Genomic DNA, 22,806 nt, shown 5'->3' on the forward strand with positions numbered 1-22,806 from the left:
CACTGTTGTATTTCTCTCACTTGGTTTTCTCTGTCTCCCTCTACTGGTGAGGTCCACCTTGGTTTTCTTCTATGAAAGGAGTCTTGTGTTTTTTTAACTTTGTCTCCTGTTTGCTCTGTTTCTTCATTTCCCTCTTCTATGAATAAATCACCTCCTTCTATTTAAAATCATCCTCCTATAATTTACACAGGAATACAGACAATTCTTACATTGTTTTTTAAAATATTTAACCAAAGCAATTTCAGCACAGTATTCTGTAAATTTTTAACCAGACTGCAAAATCCCCTGTTGTTATTAGTGAGTGGTATTAGCGTTCCAGTGTTAGCTTAACACAACGATTTTGGTGCAATACAACATGTATATTATCTTACCCATGGGGAATGCGATTGGATTGGATATGCTTATTTTAAGTCGACATATCTAATCATACATGGATATGTGTTCCACAAGCAAAAGACATGTCACCTTGAACTTCTGACTAACATGACAGAAAATGTCCGCTTTTAATGACATATATACACTTAGTCTCTGTGTTTATAAACTAAAATGTTTCATAATGTGGATTAATGTAATTATTTGATGTGAACAAATGTCATCCTGCCATAGACGTGTGCTGCAGGTCTGGCTGGTTAAGAGCGAGGAAAATTCAAAAACTGTAAAATAAAAGAATGAAAGAAGAGAATGAAAGAATACACCGTAACAAAAACCTTTTACTTAATTCATTTTTCAGTATATTGTAAGAAGCCCACAAAGGACACAGTGAATAATTTCTTCTCCCTTAGTTCCTTTTGGTCCTTATGAAACATATAGCAGTGAGACTCCTCCCTTTATCACAATTCAATGCTATATCTTCAACTTGGTGTGAAAGGATTCCACATGACACAGAAAAGGGTTTTGGGGTAGCCGACAATATACTTGAGATAGGCTGCCAAAACGGAGGTTTGTGGTTCAAAATGGTACAGGTCTTGACAGACTGCAGTCCAACACAGACAGGCAAACATGGCGGTTTTGGGCGGGCGGGAAAGTGATGTCATCAGGGTAGGAACTGGAAGTGACGTTGTCGTGTCCAGGCGAAATTTCCTGTCTACCGATGAAAAAGAAGAAGGATCAGTACACCCTGCCACCTCCTGGTCTGGTATGGAATTATCCCTATGTGAGCCTTTCAGCTGCCTCCCATTCGCATGTGTGTGATAGTGGTCATGACTGAAGATGTTCCTACTTGCGAAATCTTCCCAAAATGTTTGTCTAAATGTTTCTCTTGGTCTTCCATCACTGCATTTCTGACTGATTAGAACCCCATCTGTAGCCCCTTGCAGTAGCCGCTCAGTAGATATTCATAACACGTCTCACCCACTGCATCTCAAAACGATGTCTTGAACACACATTGTTTTAGCATGTTCCATCAAGTCTTCATTTGTAACATGATCTAGGGTATGTTAAGGATTGTTCTGAGACACCTTCTATGGAAAACTTCAAGGTGGTTGGTTATCCTTACTGTCTTTTTTCCAAGTCTTGCTGACATACAGGAAGGTAGGTATTGTGGGATATAGACAAGTTTGATTGGGGTAGTCTGGGTATTGAATGCACAAATTGGTCAAAAGAGTTGAAATATTGCAGGTGCTTCACATCTTGCTTAGCATCACATTCACGTGACATGATGCTACTACCCAGGTAAGTGAAACTGTCAACTTTCTCTGTGAGATTGTGATGTAGCGCTGAAGTTAAGCCGAATAACTGTTTCAACTATGCTGGGTTTTAACTTATTATTACTGATTATCAGTTCAACTTTTTCTGTGTTTTGGCACAAATCTTTGAACAAATGCTGTAAAGAGTCGGGATGGTGGCTCAGCAAGTTAAAATCATCTGCAAAGTCAATTCTGACAAGTGTGTCCATGATCCAGTGTTCAACCTAGTGCTAACTGCGGTGTCTGTTATTGTCTTCATCATGAAATTACAAGTAAAATGAGAAATACAAATGGAGATAGAATACATCTCTGTCTGACAGCTTTCACTATATCAAAGAATTTTGTTTTAACAGAACCGGTTCTAATATAGCAGAGTGAATGATGAGTGCCCTGAAGATATTAATGTACTTTTCTGGTATGCTGTAAAATTTCAGTATGTGCCACAGTGAATCACCGAGAATGCAGTCAAAAGTCTTTTTGAAATCAATAATGTTGATGTATGTCGTGACTTTGAACTCCACACTTTGCTCTATGATGTGAATATGTGATTGTTACATGATTGACCAGATTGAAAACCAGTCTGATCATCTTGCAGAACTTTATTTATTTCAGATTTAAGTTAATTCAGTATGACAAAACACTTTACTTGGTTGGTACAGACAATAATGTAATTTCTCTCCAATTGTTACAGTACCATATGTTGCCTTTTTTCAGTAAGAGGATAATCATCCCTTGTTGCTAGTGAATAACAGGTTATCCAAATAACAGGCTTATTTATTGGACAATAGGAAAGAACAACATCATACTGTAAGAGCAAATGAGGCTAATTCAGGGGTCTCCAACTCCAGTCCTGGGGCCTCATGTATAAACAGTGCGTACGCACAGAAATGTTGCGTAAGAACGTTTCCACATTCAAATCGCGATGTATAAAACCTACACTTGGCATAAAGCTGTACTTTTCCACGGTACCTCATGCCTTGTCGTACGCAAGTTCTCCGCTCGGTTTTGCAGACTGGCGGCACCCAGCGTCAAAGCAGTGCTACTGTTCCTGTGTGGTTATCCTTTCTTTTCCTGACACGGCTTTATAAATACACAGAAATTAACCGCATATTGTTTATTAGTGTAATGCATCTGATTGTAATTAACCTGTAACAATATAATGGTCCAGGGAATAGCCATAGTATTCCAAATACCATGACTGCTTTAGCGTTGTTACTCTCACTGCACCTTCTTCTTCTTCTTCTTTCAGCTGCTCCTTTTAAGGGTTGCTGCAGCGGATCATCTTTCACTGCACCACTTTTTTTATCACTGTATCTGAGTGGGGAATCACAGCAGCAGCTGATCGTAAAGAGAATTATCGGTATACAGCATCAAGCACACGCTGTCTCAGCCACGGCAAATCGTTTCAAAGCCCTTCCTGTACGGACCTCGCGGTTCTGAAACAGTTTCATCCCAAGAACTATAAACGCACTCAATCAATTGCTCCTTGTAGAACTGTTTGTAATTATAAGTACAATCACCTCACTGTAAACTTGCACTACATTTATAATATTGCACAACTTGCACCACTTTATAAAGCGCGTATTTACATATGATGACAATATCATTTTTAAGATGAAATGCAGCAAAATTGATTATATAATACAGATAAAACTTTAACTTCATTTAAATAATCTGTATTGTTAATAATTAAACATGTGAGGACACGGTGCCACAGCACTAGCAAGTTCACATATTGTTTCTGCCTTGCGCTGTATATTTGCTGAGGCTTGCGTGACACTGGAAGAATAGACAGATAAAATAATTAAACACATACTATGAAGATATTTCAATGTTCCTTAAAAGTTTTGAAGAATCTTTGGTGTAAGCTTACAGATGGCTTAACGTCTATTACAGAGCCGATTGTGTGGCGATTGGGTATTTGGGGAAACAAAAGTAAGGACAGGAATTGGAGGTTAGTACGTTTGAGACAGTACTGCTACAATAAATTATTTAATCGAAGATCGCGCATGGCACAGCATCATCTTGTGTGAGACATGAACAATCACTGCACCACCGTGTTCCCATGTTTAATAACATGCTTTAACTCCTATCATCATAAAAATATCACGTATACATCTCAGTATTTTAATTATTCAGAGAGCTGTAATATCACGAATGTAATGGATTCTGTGTCCTGTCACATACATAGAGCACATTGAAGATCAAATACAAAACAAAGCATTTAACATGCTACTTTAGTTACGATGGGATTTGAGAAACTAGTAAATTAAATGATTTTTGATGAAGTTTATGATGTTCTACTTTAATGACAAAATAAACTACGTGATTAAAGTGGAAATTTCGAGATTAAAGTTGACATTTCGTGTTTTTTTCCCACTGTGTGCCTATTTTTTTTGTCTGTACCCTAATAAGCTTTCATATGACACTCAGACGGTGGGCTACAACTCGCCTTTTCATGGCACTGTGCGACTTTGTGAACTTGAGATTTCAAGTTTCTCCGATACGTTATGTCACTCCATCAACTTCCTTTTGTTTATTATACCACGGTTTATTTGAACAAATAGTATGTTTTTCCTTTGCCTCCACTTGGTATTCGCTGAAATTCTTATATTTTCCTCTGTGCTTTTCCCATTGTCTTTTCACAGAACGCTGAGCTTAAGGGCGATTTATACTGATTTGCAATTTTCAACGAGGCATAATTCTGGGAGGATTTGGGGCGTTACATAATGCGCATGCATGAGCGTTACTTTTCACGCTGACCGGGATTTATGTAGCGGAAGAACGTGGAAGTTGGAGTACGCACACATTCCTGCATCTGGATTTTTCTGTGCGTAAGCATATTTCGGCTTTTGTGCTTACGTCATGTTATAGTGCGAGTTCTACGCACGGTGTTATGCATGAGGCCCCTGGAGAGCCACTGTGGCTGCAGGGTTTTCACTCTAACCCTTTTCTTAATTAGTGACCAGATTTTGCTGCTAATTAACTCTTTGCCTTAATTTTAATTGATGCACAACTTAAGACTCAGGCCCCTTAATAATTTTTTTTCCTTAATTAGCAACCAAACAATATTAAGACACAAAATGAACCAACACATAAACAACAACCTGCGTCCATCACACAATAACTGAATATAAAGAAAGGTGAAGGCCTCAGTAATGTTGATCTTCTCAGGTCCATAAAACATTTTCACAGCGCCCTTAAAAGAGAAAATCAAGAGTTTTGGAAATGTCTGCCATGGCAGAATGAGCACCATGGAAATAAACAATGGGTTTAATTGGCAACGAGAATTTTCTTCAAGTTAAGAAACTGAATGAAGGTTGGCGTTTGAAGGCCTAATTTAGTTGATCATCTGTTGGCTCACTTCACATCAAATTTATTTTTAGGTGCCATTTAAGGAAAAAAAGAATCAATTCAGCGGTCTGGGTCTCAAGAAAAGTCAAATAAAACAAAGGGAAATAGTTAATTAGTAGCAAAAACTGGTCACTAATTAAGAAAAGAGTTAGAATGAAAACTTGCAGCCACTTTAGCTCTCCAGGACTGGAGTTGGAGACCCCTAGGCTAATTATTTAATTTATTTAACATTCAGTTTCCTACAGATAACATAAAATGCCTCTGATACAATAAATGCAAATTGGGAAAAGACCAGGTTAGCCTCACGCAGCTCCCCTTCAACACGAACACTGAAGATAGATACCACAGGATCAGCAATCACCGCCACATTCTTCATTCTCACAAAGAATGCACTAAAAGTGTGTGGAGCTCCTGTCTATACTTGTTCTCTCGAAGTATCCTCTGTCCTTCTCTCAGTTAGGGGAATTGAGCACAGATTGTGTGGTGTGTAGTGGTGGAAGGTAGAATCAGCAGTGTGAAGGTACAGGGTATGAGGTTTGAGATCACGTGGAGTCAGGGCCGGATTAAGATGAAATTGGGGCTGATACTGCAGCGCAAAAAAGGCCTATTTTTTCTCACATTGGTGCATGTGCATTCGACATTCACCGTACATGCGCACTCAGACCGACCAAGGAGCCTTAATTGCTTGAAACGCAACCAGCCAGCCATAATTGAACATGAATAATAATAACAATGTAGTATTGTAACAACTCGAGATTAACATCAAACTATGTAACATCAACACTCCATAGCAATTGTCTGAAAAGTGCACTTAATGCAGAAAACCTAACAATGACATAACATAAAATCTTGCAATTTTCTTACGAAACAGAGTAAGAAAAAATGAATTTGCAGAGACATTGGGTCAAAGTGACTCAGTTCAGTTTCTTGAGGGTAAAAATTTGTCCATGATTTAAATTTCATAATAGACCAGAATCCTGTCGAGGATTTTAAAAATTCTAAACATCCATGTCGGGCCCGTGGGCCGGCTTTTAGTTTTACCTTCACAGATAGCCATTTAAATAGGCATCGATTTTTACTGTACAACTAACTTTCAGGGTGAAAAATTTACTACGTGGTACTTACCGAACAATAATAAAGTGGCAAGAATCCCGAAGATATTGCAAAAAACGCAGCTACAGTAAATTACTAAGTAAACTGTTTAACCTAAAATTGATAGCATTAACTTGAAATTTTCGGTTAACAATAAACACAATGACTTTATAGGTACATCACCGCGCAAACAACAATAGTAACTGTATAATAAGTAGCGCTGTGTCTAGGCGTCCGAAAGTTGAACTCCAAATTTCATTCTAAGAATTATTTTGAGGTTAATATAGCAAAGGAAAACTGTTCAGGTTCCGGAAAATTCTCGTCTGTTTTCATCTGGGCCTATTTCAGGAATGGGCCTAATGCTGCAGCATCAATAGTACCCACCTTAATCCGGCCCTGTGTGGAGTCATATGGAAGGAGCTGTAGAAAAGGTATTGTAGGGCAACCGAGAAAGAAGTCATTTTTCTTGGCTGTGGAATATTCCTTAGGGGGGCTTGCTTTGCATCCTTCAAAAAAAGAAAAATGTAATTTTAAGGAGTTTTGTATTTCAAATTTTTCTTCAAATCACTCTACGTATAGCATAATCAAAGACTAAAATTTTAAAAATGAGCTTAAAGGAGTTCATTCCTGGGAATTGAAATAGATATTGCATCTGCAGGGATTTGAACTGTAGAATCCATCATATACACTAACTACTTCAATAAAACATACCAGTACCCACTCCATTTTTGAACAAGCAGCATCACTTCAGTTCATTCCCTTTTCTATCTCAGTCTCCTCTTACACCATTTTTCTGATCTTTTGTTCTCTTTCAGTGGGAAACTCTTCCAGCACGTGTTTCCTGCAACATAAAACAGTAGAGTTAAGCGCAGCACACAGCAATGCCCGTGTCGCTGTCATCTTCTTTTCTGTCTCTCACACAATATGTACCAAAGCATGCTGTTAGTTCTGACCACATTAGCAACCCTCTTTTATCACACAGACAATATGTCTGTCTGCATCTTCAACGGGGACCTGCTCCCTCAATAGTTTGATAAAAAATATGAATATCATTATGACTTTGGATTTCCGAGGTGATTCCCCACTTCCCAGGTGTTCAGCATGCACAACGATAAGAGTTGATCATCAAACTTGGGCAAAGTGTTTTTTGCAGAGAATATACTGGATTCACAGTTGACCTTATCTGATGAATATTTTTCTGGAAATTTGCCTTACAGGCTTAAATGAAGATTTTTTTCCGAGCACCCCATGATGTTTTGCAAGGCCATTATGATAAAATAGAGGTGAACTTTCATTCTTGGTACTGTAAGATTCTTGCTGAGCTGCTTCAGGCAGGCATAAAAGATATAACAACCTGATCAGAACTCCTGGCTTTCACCCTGCATGTGTTAAAAAAAATTAAGGCAGGTACCTTAACCAATCCTAATTTAAACATTACAAGTACTGCCACCGGATATATAACACTGATCCCTGTTGCTGGCAGCAAAGCACAACATTGCTAATTTTCAAGCATAATTAGCCATTTGCTGGAGCTACAATTCAAACCAAGCCTTAAACAGCTCTCCTTCTCACCAAGAAAGAAAACACAGGCGGCACTGTGAAATAATAATAATAATAACAAAAGAAGGTGTTTCTACCTTCTTCATGGAAGAAAAAGTGCAAAGCATTTGCATATAAAACCAAAAAACACATTTCTGCTGCACCCATTGCCACAACCCAAGCAATGGATTGAGCCAGTCCCTCACCTCGCTTCATCGCTATCGATTCGTTAATGTGTGGTCATTTCTTGTAGTTAGTTTGTGGCTATTGTTCTGTTATTGTTGTTTGCAGCATGGTGGTGCAGTGGTTAAGCTCAGATCACATTTTTTCCACAATAAGCAGTACAGCATATTTCGCAGATGCTTCCCTTGTCCTCAGGGACAATTAAAACATCATTGCACCATTATACACCACACAAAACTACTTTAGTTCCTCCTACCCCATTTACTTCAACAAATTTAGCAAAGTTTGGTAAAGAACATTTCCTTGATTTCTCTAAACTCACAGCAGAAGAATTCCACAAAATTTGCTCATCACTAATAAGGAGTGTCAGCAGTTCTTTTTTTCCTCTTCAGACACTGGGTAAAGTATGATCAGAGGACTTCTGTCATTTGAGTCCAGCCAAGTCATTGAAATAACAGTATTATGCTGACATGTTGGTTTGCATGGGACTAGGTTATTTTTATGGACTTTCTATAGAGGTTAAAAGGCTCTGTAATCTTTACTAAGATGTGAACATGCATGACATGAAGTTTTGATTGGGTCTAAAATTACAACAGTCCTCTAGTAAAAATTACTTTTCACCACCTTCTGGTGTAAAACTAGTCCTGTCTTAGTAGGACTTTAAGTAACCCACTTAAGTTTAGCCAAAAGACTGTGAAGAGTTCTTTTGGTGTAATACATTTGAATTGCAAAAGCTGTCAAACCATCAAATGAAGGCTCATCCACAATTATCTTTTTTTTTTTTTTGACTGTGAAGGTTAAGGTTTGAATGAAGCAGTAAATATTTTATGCAGGTTTTCAAAAAGAACATGCTCACAAATCTGAGAACACCAGAAATTCTTGAAAATGTCCTGCCTCTTCTTTTCTTTATTTATATTTTTTCATTTTCTCAACATATTTATTTCATGTTTCAGTGAAATCCGACAGCCTAATTTTGAAGCAATGATTCAATGAACTCCTCGACCTCAGTGCTGCTTTTGACACCACTGATCCTCTTGAACCAGCTACAGTACTGTTATGGATGGACAGAATCTTACTTTTGCTGGATCTTACTTTCCATGGCTGCATGCAGTTGCCTTGAGTGGTTAACCAGACTGCCTGCAGTCACAGTGGTCTTCACCTACATGACCTCATGTTGTTCCATTGTTAAGCTGCCAACACCCATACTCTACTTGAAAAATGACTGCTGGAAAATGATGACTGCCTTTCTCAGTGACCTCAGTGCCTAGATGTGTAAAAACTTCCTGCAGTTTTGCAAACAAAACTGAATCACTTCACTTGGATGACTAAAGAAGCCTGACTTCCTCCAAAACAATTTCATTCTTGCAAAATGAATCCATCAAGCCTTTGTTAACAAGTTACTGAACGATCTCTGCTCTTCATCTGGATTGTTCTGTACACTTTAGGATACTAACTGGGTCTGTTAACCTTTCACATTCAAGAGTCCACTTTCTTGTAGGTGAATAAGCAGACCAAGTAGACCAATACCCCATGGACACCACTCTCTACCCTATTGTTCTTTTACTTTCTTTTGCAGATATGATTGATCTGTATAGCTTCTTTTCAGACTTTGCCAATCATTATTGCCTTTTTAGCCCTGAATCCCGGCCCGTGAAAGGATATGCTGTTAATGGCGCAATTTAAAACAAAGAGTGTGTGTGAATAATAGGGGTCACTCTCATCATAGGCCAGTATCCAGGATGATGCCAAGAATGCCAAAGCCTGTCAAAAAGAGGTGCTTAACATAAGAATATATACAAGAGAAGGAGACATGAACAAAGTACAATATGAAAAATGATCAAGCAAGCCATATTATCTTTCCTGGATTTCCTATCAGGTAGGATGGATTGTTGGTTTACCATCACGAAACGCCACATCAAAGTTTATCCTTTACCATCTTCATTACCTGTCTATTTATCTATATCTCTGATTTGTCTTCCTTCAGCTACTCAAATGTTTTTCTCTTCTCACCACCTCCTTCAGTTTCAGTTAGTCAACAGCAGGTAATGAACTTTAAACCCCACACAGTGGATACTTCCAGTGCAGATCTTCCAAGATAAGAAAACCCTTTTGGAATTCCTTTTTCTTCCAAGTCTCCTCTGGTGGCCTCAAATACCCCTGTATCCCCCACTCATGAAGTCTGCAGGTTTCCTATCCTCCATAATGTGCACCAGTATATATTGAAACTCCTTACTAGTTTATTGGATTCCCATTTCATCTTTTAGTTTTCTGCATATTCAGTTTTTCTTTCTGTGACTTCTGTACTTACAGGATAATTCCTTCCAGGATATTATTTCCACAAGCAGAAAGCCATTTGTGTCCTGTTTACTGCACATGCATGACTTTCCACTTTCTACCTTGTCTTTTGTCATCTTGCTCACTGACCAGCAGTATCCAGCTGAGAAGTGATTGTTTTTTCATTGTTGAGTGGTGTTCAGGTTCTTCAAACACAACAAAGTTATACTAGCTGTAGAAACAAGATGGGGCACAATCATCTTTCATATCTGGCAGAGTCAAATCCAACACTCAGCAACAAGACAGAAGCTTTCCAGAGGTAACTTTGCAATGTACTGTAATATGTGGTGAAAGCCTCCCAGCTTGATTCTGTTCAAAGGTATTCTTGGTACAGGTTTACCCACAAGGTCAATGGAAACTCTCTTTCCAAACATATGTTATAATTGATAATAAGAACGACTGGCCAGATCTGAGGTTTTCAAACTGTTTGAAATCCAGGGTAGCTTGATAGCATATCTAATGTACTGGCAGCAAAGCAACTGGCTTCCATGTCGAAAGGAGTGAAAAGTGAGTAGTGCTTTAACCTTCCTCCACTTATTAAAATGTAATGACATAATGAGTAACAGAACTGAGATTCCTTCACCAGAGATTGCCTTTTTCCTAAGAACTTAAGGCCTGTGACCTCCTATATACCTAAGCTGGAACCAGGTGCCAGAGAAAAATCTTACGGGGGAAAGACATTATAAGAGTACACATAATGATGCAACAAACCAGTGGCCCCCACTGACCCTTTGTTCAGTGTTTGGATCTAGGATGGGTTAGGGGTTAGATGTTTGCACTGATAATGCTCACAAGCTAACTATAAGTGTCTTTAGGACAAATGTTTTGCAGAATGGAAACCCTACTTTTCTTTCTCCTTGCCAGAAACATGCCAGAGAGAAAAAGACACCAAGCTACTGCAGGTAGTCAAGTGATGGAGTCTTTCTCAAACCCCATTTAATAGGACAGTCAAAATTAACAGATTACAAACATCAGGAGAGTTGGTCCAGGATTATTTTGTCAAGATAGCTGAGCTACACAAAAAGGTTGTCTCCATGGGAGATCTTGTGTCAATGGAAGTAGAGTTCAGAATGAATATTGCATTCCAATTTCCCACGTTCTTATATAAGGGACAGATCAGATGGAGTGGAACATCCAATAATCAGGCAGAAGTGACTCTGAGTGTTCTTGCCTTTTCTTCCTCCATTCTAGTAAAACCAGACAAAGGACATTACTCACTGTGTTACGCTCACATGCTTCCATGTCATATTTGACTGAGCATAGCCAGAGGCTGGCTCCCGGGTCTTGCATGTTTGACACAGCATATTTTCTATAAATGACAGCTTGCACCAAGTCCTAAAGACATAGCCTACATGAAGGCTTTGAAAAGATGGCCTTGTCTGTACAAAACCTATCTTGGCACTGTCCAATCACACAAAGCTTCCTGGGCCATGGCTGCTGAAGCCAACGTTTGTCTAATGTGGCGAGCAGCTGGGGGTAGTACCCAGCCGGGACGTCCAGAAGGACCCGAGTAGGGAATATGCGTCCTCCACACCACGAGGGAGCAACCGCCCTGGTGGCTTTGGGGACCACGGGAAGCTCAACCCTATGGGCACCCGGAGGTGCTTGAGAGAAGAAGACCAGGGACACCTGGAGTGCTTCCGGGTGCACAGCTGGCACTTTCGCCACATCTGGGAGGCACCTGGAGCACGTCCAGGTGAGCATAAAAGGAGCCACCTCCCTCCATTCGATGGCTGTATTCGGGTGGAAGAGGATGGAGTTCGGAGGAGAGGAGTGGGGGCATACCAGAAGAGAGAAGAGCCATTGTGATGCCTGGACTTGGGGGTGATTGGTGCTGCGGCACTGGATTGTGTGCTTCACTTTATTGTAAATAACTACTGTAAATAAACATGTGTTAGGTGATAAAAACAATGTCTACCTGTTTGTGTCTGGGCCGTTCCCCACACTACATAGACCGGAGATTGTAACACCTAGTAAAACAACCTGGCGTATGGCCACACCATAGTGACTTTGAACTGTTTATTGTTATTGCATCTCCTATGGCAACGATTCTCAACCATTTTCTCCTTGTGAACCCCTTCAAAAAACTGGAATAAATTGGCGAACCCTCTGTGTAGTCATTATGATAGGTTTATCCTTGTACGTTGGATGTTTTGTTTCAATGTGTCAACGAAGATGTGATGATTTTAAACTGCTGTTGGCCAGGACTTCATTAAAAATTACACAAAGCGGTTTAGGTTCTGACTCATTCCCGATAAAATAAAAATCCATTTGTAAATAGTCGCTGTCATAATTTCGTTTCTTCTCTTTTGTCTTACTATGTTCGCCTATTTTTTCCTTGCTTTCAGTCTGGAGAGATGGTAGCTCACTACAACTTTCAGTATCGTCACCCTGTGCTGGTACCAAATCAGGGATTGAAGTAGAAGAAGCAATTGATTGCTCGTCCAGGTTTTTGTCAGACTTGATAAAACTACCCATTTTTAACCATCGATCCATAATAAAATTACGGAGTAATAATTATTCACTTTCACGTTCAATGTGTGCACATTTAAGTAAAAAGTCTTTATCATAATTTATTTACACTCACTATGCACTACCAATTTATCTTATTAAAATCACTCGTGGTTCTTGTTGTGTATTTGTATGTTCAGTAACAAGTTAAATTTATATTGATGTTGATTGATATTCCTGTTGTTGGTAATTTCCTGTAGAATGTTAATGGGTGGGATTTTATAAGGAAAAAGGAAGTTCTTAAAAAAAGGTATTTTGGTCTTTTACTGAGAGAACCTAATGAGAAACTAACACAATAATTAAAAACTATATTTAAGAATCATTATCAACGTCTGTGTGTTGTCAATCGATGTTATAGTTCTTAAGCACCTTGTACGATTCAATTTGACTTTACTCTCCCTTGTCTGATTGCGGCTTTTTTATATCGGCAGAAGTTATTCTCGTTCTTTCGAGCACATTTGGGGTTCTCGGTTTGCTGAATTGGAAGTTTCCGGATCATGCGAGAATGTACGTGCATCGCCAGCGGCATAGAGTCTCATCGCGTTACAGATTGTTACCTGTTGCAACTCAACAATTTTAAGGAATCTTCAGTCGCAATGTGTAAGTGACTGAGGTAATGAATTTGACATGTAATTGATTGTTGATCCATTTTTATTATTGTTCTAGCTGATTACTCAGTAGCTTCGTTCACTGAGTGCAAGGGAAAAAAATAAAATGTAGTATTTAAATTATTAAACAGTAAAACATTAACATGTAAGAAGTAAAGATACATTGAGCAGTACTGGAGTACTTTCGGGTAAAGTACATTTTAAAGGTGTTATAACACAACAGGTAAGAAGCACTAACAGCAGCTTAAATGTATTTGGATCATCTCTCGGTAGCAGATCCCTTGTGAAAGGCGCTACACGACTGCTGTGGTATAGAAATTACATTTTCTATGCGATCCTGCAAATTTCTGCCTGACAACCTTGCACTACGTGCCTGTGATTTAAGAGAAAAGTTATTCTGAGAAATGTGGATGCTGCCCTTCCGTGCTTAACGGGCAGAAGGTCCAAACAATTCCCAAGTCCAAAACTTAACATGAAGAGGGCAGTACATCTTCTTAGATGTAAACCCACCACCTTCTTAAAAGAATTCATTACAAAAGCAACCTTGAATGTTGCAGGGATTTAGTGACCTGAACCCACCTTAAGGCACAGTAAGTAGTCATGAAGCGCAATTTACAAAGAGAGTCTTGCTTTGATGGCACCAATCACACTCATTCGCAATGATTTCCACTCTCCCAGGAACGGGGCACTCGAAGTGTCACAAACAGTTTGGGAAAAGAGGACACCACCTGAAACTGCGAAGCTCTCGACCTGGCAGAGCAGCCTGACATTCCGCACCTCCGAGCGTCCACATTGTTCTCACAACCTCTCGCCGCTGAAAGCGGTGTCGTCTTCACATTGTTTACAGCTCGGTGCAGTTAAAAAGTAGAAAGAAGCAAAGCTGTTTTTCTCATCTCTTCTACTATCAAGTACTGCCAATTAAAAAAAGGTTATAATGTGGCAGTTTCTGCAACAGTCACGTGGATGAATAAATAAAACTTCTCTGTCAGAATGCGCCTGGCGGCTCAGCGCTGGAGTCCAGAGTGGAGGGCAACGTTGGACGCACTTCTATGGGATAGATCAGAGTGTTTGTGTTTACTTCTTTTCAATATCAGTAAAATAACTCTCACACAAATAATAACAATTCGTAAAGACGATATAAAAATGGCGTCCACAAACAAAGTGATTAGTTCCTGTATTATAATATGTTCTGCGGTCATACGTAAGTTCCATTTTGCGTGGTCATACATAATTTCCATTTCAAATGTGAAAAGAATTTTATATATATTGATTATTAATAGTACTGTGAATATATTTGCCTACATTTAATATTTTGTTATATTTTTTACGTTTGGGGTTTAAAGTTCCGCCATTACAATATTTTTTTCGGGAACCCCTTTTATAAAGCGCCCACTGGTTGGGAATCACTGTCCTATGATATGTTTATTTATTTCTAAAATAATTTGCAGTGATGTTCCCTGTGGTATATACTGTATAACATGAATGATTCAAACCAGGAGATACACTTCACTTCTGCTGTTGGAGGGCTGCTGTGCATTTTGGAAGAAGGAAGGGCAGCTAGGTGTGAAACAAACACAGATTCAAAGTGGAATTTCTCTGTCTCCATTTTTTTAACTGAATTTCATTAAAGGGGAGGCGATCCAATGTACAGAGGAAAACAGCACTGTAACATTGCATATTAAATAATCACACAACAATGAGATTATCTCTATTTATCAATGTTACCCAAAACATTAATTAAAGGGAAAGTTAATACATGGAAGTTACATAGAATAGTGAACCGTGAACTAAAAGAGAAAACTCTTCATTACTATTAACATATGTAGTTATACAGTAGGAGCGAAGGAACAATAAAAGAAAAAAAAGGGTAGCCTCACCTCTACAAACCCATCGAATACTTAATTAATGTGTTGTCACACACGTGAGAGTAGGAGGCAGCTAAAGGGCCTGAGTAATTGTAATAAAACATCCGACCATGGGGCGGTGGAGTGCACTGTCTGTCTTTCTCAGTTCCCTACAGACCTTTCCCGGGAAATCCTGCAAGGTTCCGGCGTCTCAGAAGACATCACTTCTGAAGCCGGCCCCTTTGATGACGTCACTGCCGAAGCCGGCCCCTTTGATGAAATCTCTTCTGGTTCCGGCCCCTTTGCTGACATCAGTTCCTCTCCAGACCTTTAAAGCCTCCATCTTGGGCTACAATAGCCAGCTCTGTTTTGGACTCTGTGATATGCACATCGTGTATTTGATACAGAAAACCCTTTTGCAGCTGGGAAAAACAATATACAGGTGGCTGTCCCAAACCTTTATAATGTCTTGGACTCGTTTGTATGACAGTGTGCAATCATAAAGTTTAGTCTACAGTACCTAATTAAAGTAATGTCTTTATTTAATATATGGGTCTTTATACAAGTATAACCAAACCTCTTCATATTTAGGTAAAGTTTCATTTTTAATTGCAATCATCTTTTCAAACGAAGCACAGAGGTCTGTTTCTTCCAAGACATCAGATATTTTAAGGCAATAGATGATTTCCAATGTCAAGCTATAACCAGTCTTGCTGCAAATAACATTTGTAAAACAAAAGTGACAATTTGCTTGATAGTTGTCTATCCCTAATCCAAGCAAAGCCAACTGAGAAGTTAATGTAATACTCATTTTTAAAGAGTATGAGAAAGATTTCTGAACTGCCAGCCAATAATGATAAATTAATTTCTAGGACCACCACATATATAAGAGTACCATTTTTGCCATACTGCCTCTAGCATGAAGGCGAACAGTTTGAATAGGCTTTAGCTGATTTTAGAGGATTGAGATGCCATCTATAGATTATCTTCAAGCTAAATTCTATACATTTACAACAACAACAACAACATTTATTTATATAGCACATTTTCATACAAACAATGTAGCTCAAACTGCTTTACATGATGAAGAAAGAGAAAAAAGACAAAATAAATATGAACACTAATTAACATAGAATAAAAGTAAGGTCCGGTGGCCAGAGAGGACAGAAAAAACAAAAAAAAAAAAAAACTCCAGATGGCTGGAGAAAAAATAAAATTGGCTGGGGTTCCAGGCCACAAGACCACCCAGCCCCCTCTAGGCATTCTACCTAACATAAATGACCTCAATCAGCCCTGATTGTATTCAAGGTTCTCAATTAAGGAATTTGATGATATGGTCATGTGGACTTCTGGCCTTTAATCCATCAATGTAGGGACATCATGGTGCTTTGATTAGGTGGTGGTGGCGCAGATCGCCACCACAGAAAATCAGAAAAAGAACAGAAGCGAAAGTAGGGGTTAGTACAGATTTTGGAGCCACCATGAATAATAATGATAATTAATTGAATATACAGAGCATCAGGATTAAATTAAGATGAAACTATGAGAAAGTCATGTTAAAGTAATGTGTTTTCAGCAGTTTTTTAAAGTGCTCTACTGTATCAGCCTGGCGAATTCCTATTGGCAGGCTATTCCAGATTTTAGGTGCATAGCAGCAGAAGGCCGCCTCACCACTTCTTTAAGTTTTGCTCTTGGAATTCTAAGGAGACACTCATTTGAGGATCTGAGGTTATGATTTGGAGTGTAAGGTGTCAGACACTCTGATATATAAGATGGAGCGAGATTATTTAAGGCTTTGTAAAACATAAGCAGTATTTTAAAGTCAATCCTGAATGACACAGATAACCAGTAAAGTGAAATCAAAACTGGAGAGATGTGCTTGGATTTTCGTTTCTTAGTTAAGATTCTAGCAGCTGCATTCTGCACTAGTTGTAATCGATTAATGTCTTTTTTGGGTAGTCCTGAGAGGAGTGCATTACAGTAATCTAGTCGACTGAAAACAAAAGCGTGAACTAATTTTTCAGCATCTTGCACTGTTATAAGAAGTCTAACTTTTGCTATATTTCTTAAGTGAAAAAATTCTGTCCTAGTAATCTGATTAATATGTGATTTAAATGCTATGCTATGTGAAGATTTGTGTAATGTAGCCAAGGCCAAGAGCCACTGCTCATCAGAAAAAGCACACTGTCTCTATTTTTAAGAGTCTCTAGAAAGCTAACAATTAGAGGAGCTGTTCCTCTTCTGATCAAAAATTGATTTAACAAAAAAGAATACAACTGATATAATTTGTCAAGCAAGCTGACAACATTGAATGAATAACAGCCTGCAAAATAACACAGCATGGACCATTACATGCAGGCGTGTGGATGTTATTTACTATCTGACCATTGATCTGTGGAGATAAAAAACCATAAATGCAAGACTTGAAATTAAATCATTGAAGACCTACCTCATTGTATCTGAGGAGCCAGTTAATCATACTGTATGTTTGTGCCATAGAAATTAATTGGAGCCCAGAAGGCTGCACTCAGGATGAGGAGCTAAAGGCTTGAAACTCCCCATGACTGTATAACAACTCTCTTGAGAGCAAGGCCAGTGCTCTTTGGAAGGGTGAATGGGGTGGGCATTGATGTACAAGAACAGAAAAAAAAGAAGCTGCACCCCACTTCCAGTAACATTGTGTGTTAACTAAAAGACTTGAAATTTGAATATGGTTCCTGATGTCCTTGTAAATTACTTGGCAGTGCTCTTCATGATAAACTATGTCAGGTAAAAAAGAAACAAGATCTAGAATTGATTTAAGTGCTTTGTAATATGTTATGTTTTAACGGATAGAAACTATTCATTTTGCTTTTTCTATATTTCAGATATGTAAGACATATTGTTTTCATTAAAACACAAAAATATGTTTCAATATCTCTAGAATTTGTTTTGAGTATTTCTGAAAGGGTGTGTGCCAGTATCTCTGTGTGTGTGGTGAAAATTCCGGGGACACTTTAACTGAACTGAAGAACTATTCAACCATATTTGTATAAAATTGTGTGGACAACTTTCATTCTTCACTCTTAAGACTTTGGTTTTGAATAAATTCCAATTATTCGACTTTGAAGTTTAAGGTTTTTAAAGCTCATACCACCAATGGCCACACCACTACTCAAATTATGTACTTGAAAGGAAGCCTTTGGAGAATTTTGAGTTAAATCCAAAACTTTTGAACTTTTGAACTTCTGAACTTGTAAGGCGTAAAATTTTCAAACGCAGTTGTTGTTCTGGTTTATCTTGCAAGGTGGCCCAAACAGTAACGTCACACTTCAAAAACTGACCTGAGTCCCACCAGCCTACCCAGAGGAGATGCACTGAAGGGCAGCCCAGCTACCACTAGAGGGGCTGGCTTCAGCTTACACTGGGCAGAAATGAGATTCAAATTCAAAGTTCAAAAATATATTCTGAAATATCCTAAAATGCAGCACTAAGGAGGGGAACACCTTAAACCCCTGGCTTGTATAGAAAAAAGCAACTAAATATCTTTATAAAAGTAGGATCTATTTGATTTAAAGAACAAAATAATGTATAATGACAAATAGTTTACAAGACCAAAAAAATCAGCAAAAAGGAAATTCAAAGCAAATAAATTTCAAATCCAAAAGAATAATCCAAGAAACTGGGCAAAAAAGTTTGAAACAGAGTAACCCACCTTAAAGTGTGGTGTTTTTTAATAATTTAATAATGTACTTCATGCACCAAATAAAAAGTACAAAATAAAACAGAAGAGTTGCATCAGATATTTCAAATACTAAAATATATGCTTCAATTTAAATGTTTAAAGTCTAAATATTCTCGATTGTAATAGAAATTTACCATTTTCACCCTCTGACAGAGGTCCATGGAAGTCTTGATCAATAGAAAAATAACATCATATTTATAATCATTGAATTTAAATAATCTAAGATGATGCAAGTTATTTTTTAACCTTGTTGGAGGGCTAAGACCACCTCAGTAAATAATCAAATATAAAAAATGATCATATTTGTGATCAGCAACCTTAAAAATTGTATAAAGTGTCACTCCACATGCCTATATTACTGATCCCCCTTTTTTCTAAGCTTCATGAAAAGGAGTAGCTTTGACCCAGCATATCTCTTTCAGATGAGAACCCCAAAAAGCTTGATTTCTTGCATAACTAGCCATCAAGACCCATTGAATGGTATATCATATGTGGGCGTTCTCTCAAACTAGTGAGTCAGGAGGCACCAGACAAAACAAGCTGAAGTGATTTTTAGGCATTCATTAAGTAATTCTTTTGAACACAATAAGTCGTGAAGTGGGGAAAATTAAATCCAAGAAGACACAGTACTTATAAGACCCATTAAATTCCAGCTTGCCTTTATATGGCCAGGGGCAGACCCTTAATTATGATAGATGGGTGGCCCTGCCTCTTGGGGATCCACCCACAAAATACAAGGAACATGAGAGAACAGAAAGCAGACATAGAAACTACAAATCAAAATGAAATAGCTATCCCATGAGTCCTAAATGAAATAAAATGAACAGACATAACCGAGATGAACTGGGCAAATGAGAACACATACCGTACATTGCAGACAAGGAGTAGGTGCAAAAGTGATACAGTACTTTTATTAAAACAATCAAAAGGAAAGTTTCCAAATTAAGTGTTCAACAGAGATGAATCGTGATGCAATGCAATAAAAGAACATTTTGGTTTGTACTTCCTTATTTAACTACATCGTTTCATAAACTACTCACACCTTTTTTGAAACTTTTCTTTGTTTTGTTTCTCTGGTTTTTTAAATCTCTACAATTTTTCTGACTTCGATTTTGTCTCGCAAATCTTGGCTTTGGTTGCTGATAATTAGTTGTTCTCCTGGTTCTGACTCTCACATCGCTTTTGGACTATGTCCTTATCCTCCAGTTGCTCTCATATATCATGTGCCTGCTAGCCTAACAGTTTTGGCTTTGTTTGTGTTGTTGATTGACTTCGCAATTTAGACTTTTTTCTTGGTCACTGTCCTATAAAATGCTACTTGACAGTTCTAGAAAGTTGATTCAGTTCATCTGGACATAGTTCTTTTCCAGGGAGATATGTTACATCATTCATCTAAGTGACTTCCTCAGTCTCAGTTGACTGCAGGTTTCTCCAACTTTATAAACAGTACCTTTGCATAATGACTACAACTAGCACCATTGACTAACAATGGGCCATGTGATCAATGATATGCAAATTGTCCATTGATCAATGGCCATGAATACCATTCACAGAGAGTTGGGGAATGGCTGCAATCACAGCATTGTAAGATGGTGAAAGATGTACCCTTAGGAAATTAACATAATAATAATAATAAAAATGTTATCGCTGAGGTGACTAGCACCCCCTGTCAGTAATCTGTCATAATTTTTACCTGAGCCCTGTTCTTATATTCTCAGGCCTTTGTAAAGTTCCATGTCTGTCTGTTGCCACCCACTGCTGGACACAGTGCTTGCTGCAACAACAGGTGTGTAAAGGCAGTGACATTTTGAAATGCCAGCCATCATTTTTGATGACATTGAACTTCTTCTTCCGACTTTGATATTTTTTTTTACAATTAATATTTCTGACACCTCTTTATGACCTCTATTTTCCACAAACCAACAGACAGATGGACATATCTAAGAAATGACAGTTTCCACCCAAAGCATATATGGAGTTCATTATCTACAGCCAGGCAATACGTTACATTCGTATTTGCTCAGACCCAATGGATCGGGACACAAAACTGCAGAAACTCAGGACAGACTTCATCAAACAAGGGTACACTCCCAAATCTACAGACCTCCCAATCAGGAGAACTATGACTATACCCAGAGAAAACCTTCTGGAATACAAAGGTGCAGAAGCCAAGAACCGGGTCCCACTAGTTGTAACTTATCATCCACATCTGGAAACACTTCATAAAATATGAAAGAGCTTCAACCCATGGTACAGAAAGACAATAAACTGAAGGATATATTCCCAGAACCTCCCCTCCTTGCATACAGACAACCACCAAACCTCAAACAACTGATTGTCCGAAACTCTATGTGTGGCTCAGCAGCAAGTGGCACATCTCCCTGCCTACAGAACAGATGTGGCACCTGTGTACATATCTACATGACAGATCAGGTAGTTATACCTCATTGCCAGCAGGAGCATAAAATAAAGTGTCCGTTCACATGCAGATCTGCTAATGTGGTCTACCTAATCATGTTCATAAAGTGCCCCAAAACTGGACTGTATGTAGGAGAAGCTGGTCACACACTGTGCCAGCTAATGAACTCACATAGATTTCATATTAATCAGAACAGTGTTGAACTTCCGGTGGCAGCACACTTCAACAGTAATGGCCACAGCATAAAGGATCTGAGTCACTGTGCTTATGGGTAATTTCAAGACCCAACAGGAGTGGAGAGACTGGGAATACAAACTTATGCTTAAATTCAATACTCTACAAAATGGTCTGAATGGAGACAAGAGTTTTATGAGCAGCTATGTGGACTAACAGACTGACCAGCTGACTACATCAGAGGCCTATCTTATAGACAATGCACTTCAAAAAAACCTTACAGGACTTTCTCTAGTTACCTTATCTCTACATTTTATTAGTTCATTGTTCTCTTCTTTCAGGGTTAATTCATCTCAGGTGTTTTCATTTTGCTAACATTTGAACAAAAAGGTTGTTAAGATGAAAGAAAAAAATCACTTTGCTGTCCCAATATAAGCGAGAGTATTTTTCAGTTTCTTTGTTACACCTTGCCTGATGAAGGGGCCTTAGCTGCCTCGAAAGCTTGCATTTGTAATCTATTTAGTTAGCCAATAAAACATGTTGTTTCACCCTACTTTCTCCTGTATCAATCAATGGCTAACACAGAACAACACTTTTATGACACTTCTTTATGCAAGCTACTAGAGTGTAAAGAAATTGCTTTGAGTCACTTGCTTAAATCATAATGTAAACTATTGGCTTTAGGTGTCACTTTCTACTTAATGGAGCCAACAATGCCTTTAGATAAACATTTTCTTAGTTCTAAGACTGTTTGTTTTATTGGAATAGGGATCAGGATTTAATGGAGTCAGACGCAGGAATAGGTCACATATTAATAAAACGTTAAAGCGGCCTGTTTCAATGTAGGTCTGCCGTGGCAAACGATTGTTTAAATATTTACTAATGTCAAGCCAAATCATTTTAATAATTAAAATAATGAAGTCAAACCAAGTAAAACACTCTGTCCTCGGCAATATGTGCTGTATGTCTAGTAAAGGAAATGAGCTTTTATTTATTTTAATTGTGATCAAATATTTTGGAGTAAACGTTGCAGCAGAAAAGGAGAAAAAATATATCATTTCATTTTGGCAAAAATTAAGAACAGTAATTGGGTCATTCACAACATTTCACCCAGCCCATCATTTCTCACCTTGGAAATGAGCTTTTATGCTGTGCATTTCTCTTGTATTGTATTCAATGTTCTTCACTATAGTGAAATTTTAGCCATACATCAAAAATGGAAGAGGCCAGAATAAAATGAATACAAAGTTTAAAAGTAAGAACTACGTATTACCTCCACTGAGGTAAAGCAGCTCACTTTTGGTCATACAAAGCAGCCTGGTGAGGTTCAGAAAGCAGT

Source organism: Polypterus senegalus, chromosome 2 (genome assembly GCF_016835505.1).
Source record: "Polypterus senegalus isolate Bchr_013 chromosome 2, ASM1683550v1, whole genome shotgun sequence".
Classification (NCBI taxonomy): domain Eukaryota; kingdom Metazoa; phylum Chordata; class Cladistia; order Polypteriformes; family Polypteridae; genus Polypterus; species Polypterus senegalus.